The sequence below is a fragment of the Mastomys coucha genome, unplaced genomic scaffold (assembly GCF_008632895.1).
Source record: "Mastomys coucha isolate ucsf_1 unplaced genomic scaffold, UCSF_Mcou_1 pScaffold23, whole genome shotgun sequence".
Taxonomy (NCBI): domain Eukaryota; kingdom Metazoa; phylum Chordata; class Mammalia; order Rodentia; family Muridae; genus Mastomys; species Mastomys coucha.
Window position 1 is genome coordinate 50,173,099 of NW_022196906.1, and position 6,943 is coordinate 50,180,041.

The 6,943-nt window shown below is 42.6% G+C and overlaps 1 pseudogene; it reads left to right on the forward strand.

Moving 5' to 3' along the window:
* Nucleotides 1–1,064: 1,064 nt before the first annotated feature.
* On the forward strand, nt 1,065–3,018 carry LOC116073622 (annotated as a pseudogene).
* Nucleotides 3,019–6,943: the final 3,925 nt, after the last annotated feature.

Consider the following 6,943-nt stretch of genomic DNA (forward strand, 5'->3'; position numbering starts at 1 on the left):
GCTCAGGGACCCTGGTTGAGGAGCTGGGGGAAGGACTGGAGAAGTAGAGGGGAATTGCAACCCCATAGGAAGAACATCATCAGCTGGCCAAATCAACCAGTACTCCCAGAGACTAGACCACCAACTAAGGAGTATACAGGGAGGGATCCATGGCTCCAGATACATATATAGCAGAGGATGGCCTTGCCTGACAGCAATGGGAGGGGAGGCCCTTGGTCCTGTAGAGGTTTGATGCCCCAGTGTAGGGGGATGTTGGAGTGGTGGGGTGGGAGAGGGTGCGTGGGTGGGGGAGCAGCCTCATAGAAGTAAAGGGGAGGGGGAAGAGGGCAGATATGGGATGGGTGGTTTGTGGAGGGATAACTAGGAGGTGGGATATCATTTGAGATATAAACTAATGGAATGATTAATGAAAAATACAGAATCAAAACCAAAACAAAACAAAAAGAAAGTATGTCTTGCTAAGAACCTGAGTTTGGCCCCCAGCACTCATGTTCCATGGCTTAGAACCTCTAATTCCTGTCCCAGAGGATCTGACACCATTTTTTGGCCTACTTAGGTACCTTCATTCAGATATACACACACATGTAATTTTTAAAAAGTAATTAATTTTTTTAACTTATATTTTTATGTGTCTATCTGTGTGTAAGTATATGCACATGAATGCAGGTGCTCACAAATGGCAGACAGATCCCCTTGAAACTGGAGTTGCAGACAGTTGTGAGCCAGCTGATGTGGGTGCTGGGAACTGAACTCAGGTCCACTGGAAGAAGAGTGTGAGCTCTTAACCACGGAGCATCACTCAGTCTTAAGAGCAAACAAACAAAACAAAACAAAAAAAACCCTCTAAGTTCACATTGCACATTTACTTGTTGGGAATGCAAATCCCTGGTTGAATTAGATTGTGAGACTTAAGGGGTAAACACTGTCCTTCTTATTTCCATCTGTGTACTAAGTTCCGCTCTCTTTATTATCAGCAGAACATTTGTGTGGCTAGTGGCACAGGATTGGGAATAAGAAGTGCATATAAAGATCCCATGGGACGTGCAATTAAAGTCAGTGCCACGATGCCCAGGCCCACAGGTAAAGAGGAAGAATATAAAAGAAGCTCTTCTCCCTCCAGCCTTGGTAGCTGCAGCACAACTTCCAGACAGCAGATTGGTCTCGGTGTCGGTGGCAGGCTGAGGGAGGAGCAGTGTGCCTCGGGACACCCGCAGATCACCTTTCCCCCAAGGCTTCGTCATGACCGAACATGCCCACAGCCAAATAAGATCCCTCCATCCTAAGCTGACCTTGGCAAAGCTGCCAGAGATATTTTCAACAAAGGATTTGGCTTTGGGTTGGTAAGGCTGGCTGTAAAAACAAAGCCATGCAGTGGTGTGGAATTTTCAACATCTGGCTCATCTACAGACACTGGTAAAATTAATGGGGCCTTGTAGAACAACTACAAATGCTGTGAGTACGGTCTGACATTCACAGAAAAATGGAACACCTATAACACTCTGGGGGCAGGGATCACAGTTGAAGACCGGATTTATCAAGGTTTGAAACTGACCTATGACACGACCTTTTCACAGAACACAGAGAGAAACGTGGTAAAAATCAAGTCTGCTTACAAGAGGAGGAGTATAAACCTTGGCTGTGATGTTGACTTTGATTTTCCTGGCCCTGCCATCTGTGGGTCAGCCATCTTTGGTTACAAAGGCTGACTTGCTGGGTACCAAATGACCAGTGCCAAGACGAAGCTGACAAAGAGTAACTTTGCACTCAGCTACAGGACTGAGGACTTTCAGCTATACACAAATGTCAATAATGGGATAAATTATTGAAAGCATGTGAGAACTCTGACACTTCAGTAAGCCTTGCTTGGACATCAGGTCCCAACTGCACTTCTGGTATTGCCACTAAATACCAGTTGGATCCCACTGCTCCCATTTTTGCAAAGGTCAACAGCTCTCATTTAATGGGAGTGGCTATGTGCTACGCACACCCGTCTACTCCAGTCACATCCATAATATCGGGGAAAAAATCCTGATAAAAGATAAGAGGCAATAAGAATCCAAAAGGAGTTCTGTGCCTCCTAGATTTCAGACTAGTCACTGGTATATCCCCTAACTAAGATATGTTCCAGAATTAGTCTTTCCAATCATCAACACGGCCTCATATTAGGCATAAAGGTACCCCAAGAAATGATTTGTAAATGGTTAAGATTGGACATGGTCTTCTGGCCGACACAATGTTTCCAATTATCCTAGTTTGTTGCCAAGCTATCCATAGCTTGCATTCTCTTTCAAAGTATCTTCCTTGCTAGAGCTGGCAACGGAAATCGGCTACATTCCTTAGAACAATAGATAGTTCACAATAGTTTGCAGTATTTTGCATACTAGAGAGTAATGAAGAGTTTCCCTCATACTAAGACATTAGCTTATAGTGTTAGGTCGGGACTCCCCAGGGCTAACCTCTGCTAGCTCAGAAAGGCAACATAGTTGAGGAGCTTACTTAGGCCTACCTAAGTCTGTAACCATAGCAACGAACTAAAGAGGAACTATTCTGCACCTGGCTTTTAGAAGCCAGCTGATCTTGGTCAGGGCTAGCCTTCTTTCAGATTGTAATCCTTGTTTAGTTCCTGCTAAATTAACTAACACGTATTTACTTTGCTGCCTGACTCATTGTGTTCCTAACGAAGGGCGATGTATCTTGACCCTTGGTTGTACTATCTGACTTTTTCAAGCCTTTCTGTATCAACTATATAAACCTGACTCCATGTTTGAAAAAATACACTCAGATTTTACACCACTCGTGTGTAGTCTGTTTGTCAAAGCCGAATCCCGTGCCCATCTGGCCAGAATCCCTAGTCCCGTGGAACAAGGGACCCCCGTAAGAAATCCCGGTCCGCGGCAGCTATTCTCAGACTCTGGGGGCCTTCTTGGAAGCTTATACTGTCTGCTTTGGTAGATGGGAAGAGCTTTAATGCTGGAGGCCACACACAACCTTGGGCTTGCCTTGGAACCGGAAGCTTAATCCAGTTAAAAGAAACCTCTGGGAATCAGTATCAGAGGATTTCCATGTGACCAGCAGGCTCCTCCCTCCCTCAGAAGGTAAACGCTTCAGGGAGAGCTGTGTTTTAAATATTTCGACAGTCACCTGGTGGCCGCTTCCTAGTTGGATAGTTATCTCGTCATCTGTGCTGCCGCTGTAAAACCACCTGTATATGATTTAAATGTATTTAACTGTCCAATGTGCTACTCACCAATGATGAAAGAGACGTTTATGAAAACCAGGCCATGGTGTGCATGTCTATTTTATGTTCCTTTTAACATTGAGTATTGTATTAGATAAGCCGGACCAGTGAATTCCTTTCGTAACCCCAAACATGACAAATTATGAGTAAAACAAATGTACATAAAAAAAGAAAGGAAAAGAAAGAAACTAAATTTTAAACACCCTCTTATCATGCTTTTACCAGATAGTCTGATTGGGTTCTTTGTTTGTTTGTTTGTTTGTTTGTTTGTTTTGAGACAGGGATTCTCTGTATAGCCTTGGCTGTCCTGGAACTCACTCTGTAGTTGAGGCTGGCCTCAAACTCAAAAATCTACTTGTCTTTACCTCCCAAGTGCTAGGATCAAAGGTGTGCACCACCACTGCCCAGCCGGGATCTATTTTTTTTTAATAAGATGAAGCTATAAAATGCAAACAGTGAAACATAACCAATAGCAAGGGAGATCTGGGTCTAAAATAGAGCTAATTGCCTCCATGGTAAAAAGCGTCCCCACATGTGTGCTACTTTTCTAAGAGTGGGAAAACAATGATATGTTTTTATGAAGGGATCCATCTTAGTCTGTGTTCTACCGCTGTGAAGATACACCATGACCATGGTAAACTACTATAGAAGAAAGCATTTAGTTGGGTCTTGGTTACAGTTTCAGAGGTTTAGTCTATTACTATCATGGCAGGAAGCATGGCTGCATGCAGGCAGATGCTGGAGCAGTAGTTGAGAACTACATCCTCATCTGTAAGCAGAGAAGAGAAAGATACTAGGCCTGGCTTGGGCTTCTGAAACCTCAAAGCCCACTGCCAGTGACACACTTCCCCCAACAAATCTCCTAATCCTTTCAAATAGTGCCACTCTGCCAAAGAGCAGCTTAACATCACAGGGTAAACAGATAGGCATTGAGGGTAGTGTTGGTGATTGGGACCAAAAGTTGATGGCTTCTAGCAATTTGCAAGGAGAAAGAAAGTTAGTTACTTAGGTTATTTTCTCTTCAACTCAGGCCTCTCACTGGAGGTTTGGAGTTCCTTAATTCTTCATCAGCCAGAGAGAAAAGAAAAGAAAAGAAAAGGGAAGGGAAGGGAAGGAAAGAAAGGGAGGGAGAGAGGGAGGAATGGAGAAAGGGAGAGAGGGAGGGAGGGAGGCAGGCAGGCACTCATAGTCAACATGCATATTGGATGAAGCTGAAGAAGGCTGCACCACCACTTTCTTGTTTTTAGTTTTTATACTTTCTCAGAATAGTTGATTACATGGTTTTCTAAGCATTTTTACATTCCAGAAGTTCATAGTAAGTTTAAGGCAATAGTTCATGTCATAGATCAGTAAGACTTAAAGAATTACAGTAGAATTGTTTACATATCTTTCCACTAAGACTAGTGCCTGACTAAACATTCATTATCTATTACTAGCTCCATAATAAGTTCATTATAAGTTGAAAGCAATAATTTTTGTCATAAGCTAGCATGGTTTTGTCAAGAGATAAATCATCTGCCTTGTCTCTAATTAATTTGAAGTCTATCTATTTATACAGATAGACTAGTCTATCATTTATTTTCTGTCCTTGCAGCTAAAATAAATTGTCCATTCTCAGTTTATGACCCTTAGTTATCAGATAGTGGCTTCATTCCTAACTCAGAAGGAATGTTTTCCATGATTGTAAATTTGTTTCAAGCCTGCTTCCTTTTCTATGTGTAATTAGCCCATGGTACATGAGGGTTTACAGAGCTCTATTTACAGCTTTTATTCTATAGGGGGATTGTGATTACTTGTATCAATTTAGAAATTCTACAAAATCTTTATTAGAAATAATTAAACCATCAATTCATCTATACATCATTGTTATATGAAAGTACATCTTCAAATAGATTTTGCAGGAAATCTGCCCAATAGGGTAGGTTAATGCCCATGAATCATTAGGCTATGGAATAGTGGCAGGAAATACATATCAGCAGCAAGAAGCAATCCTGGGACAAAGTCTCTGAGAACCCTGCATCTCAGAGTGCACCCATCACAGCCATGCAGTGGTGGGCCACCTCCAGAAAACTCACTTGCTTGTCATAGCCTTTCCTAGATGGCTTCTGATACCATGCCCTGGTGAGCAAGCATTCATGTCTATGAGCCTATTAGGGCCATCTTCTTTCAAACCACTACATTCCACAGCCTGGCTCTCTTAGGTCTATAGTCATACCATAATACAAAATAGATTTAGTCCAACTTTAAAAGTCCTCATGGTCTCTACAGAGTGAGTTCTAGGACAGCCAGAGCTATACAGAGAAACCCTGTCTCAAAAAAACAAAAAAAAAAAACAAAACAAAACAAAATGGTCTTCATGGTCTATAACTGTCTCAACACTGTTTAAAAATCCAAAGTTCAAAGTCTTTTCTGAGATTCAAGGCAGTATCTTAACTGTAATCCTCTGTAAAAATCAAAAGCCAAAGAGAAACCACAGTCTTCCAACATACAAAGGCACAGGGTACACAATACCATTCCAAAAGGGAGGAAATGGAGCAGAGTGAGGAAAACCGGGACCAAAGAAAGACTGTAAACCACCTGGGCTAACTCCAAACTCTGCATCTCCATGTCTGATGTCAAAGCACTCTTCAGATTTCCAACTTCTTTTTGCTTTGTTGACTGTAACGCACTTCACTCTTTTGCGCTGGATCCACACCCTGTTGGCCTCTCTTCTTTGCAAGTATCTCATGACTCTGGCATTGCCAACATCTTGGGGTCTCCAACATAACCCAAGCTTCACCTTCACAGCTTCAGGCAAAGGCCACTCTGGTCCTCCACGCAGGGACACCCCTGAGTCACATCTGGCAGGGACACCCCTGAGTCACATCTGGCCACAGCAGCTTTCCTTAACCTTGGTGGGGGAATTCTACACTGATTCCTAGTGCTCTTGACTCTCAAGACAGAACCATGTGGTCAAAGCTGCCAAGTTCTTCTGCTTGCTGGGCGTGGAACATGGCCTCCTCATTCAAATACATTTTCATAAGCTTTCTGTTTTCTAAAGTTTCCTCCTCAGATTAATTAATTAAAAGCTTGTCTGTAACTTCTTTTCACAGGTTGAGTGGGGTCTTGCCCTGAAGGTACCATACCCTTTATTCCACTTAGCATCAGGCTTTTCTTTAAGCTTTTTATCTCCTTGAGAGCTATACTTAGCTTAATTACACTTTCTGGTGCTCTTTTTTTTCCTCAAAATTCTACATTTTCTATTTTCCTTCATCAGCTCGATCATTACAGATCTGACTAAGAGTATCCACTAATAGCTATACAACACAGTCATTACTAGGCTATCTTGAAATCACCTCAGCCAACATAATAGAGTCCCAGGGACTTTCATTTAGTCCCAGGCATATTTTTAAGACAATGGCAAAAAAAGGCCACATTTTTGCTAAAATATGACAATGCTCAATGTACATTTCAATACTAGGCTACTTATCCTCTCAAACCTCCTGAGTTAGGCTCCCACATTTCCCATGGCCCTCAGCACCACAGTCTTCCATACTCCTACTAAAATGGCCAATTAAGGCCCACTTAAAACATTCAGCTGCTGGGGCTGGAGAGATGCCTCAGCAGTTAAGAGCACTGACTGCTCTTCCAGAGGTCCTCAGTTCAATTCCCAGCAACCATATGGTGGCTCATGACCATCTATAATGGGATCCAAAGCCCTCTTCT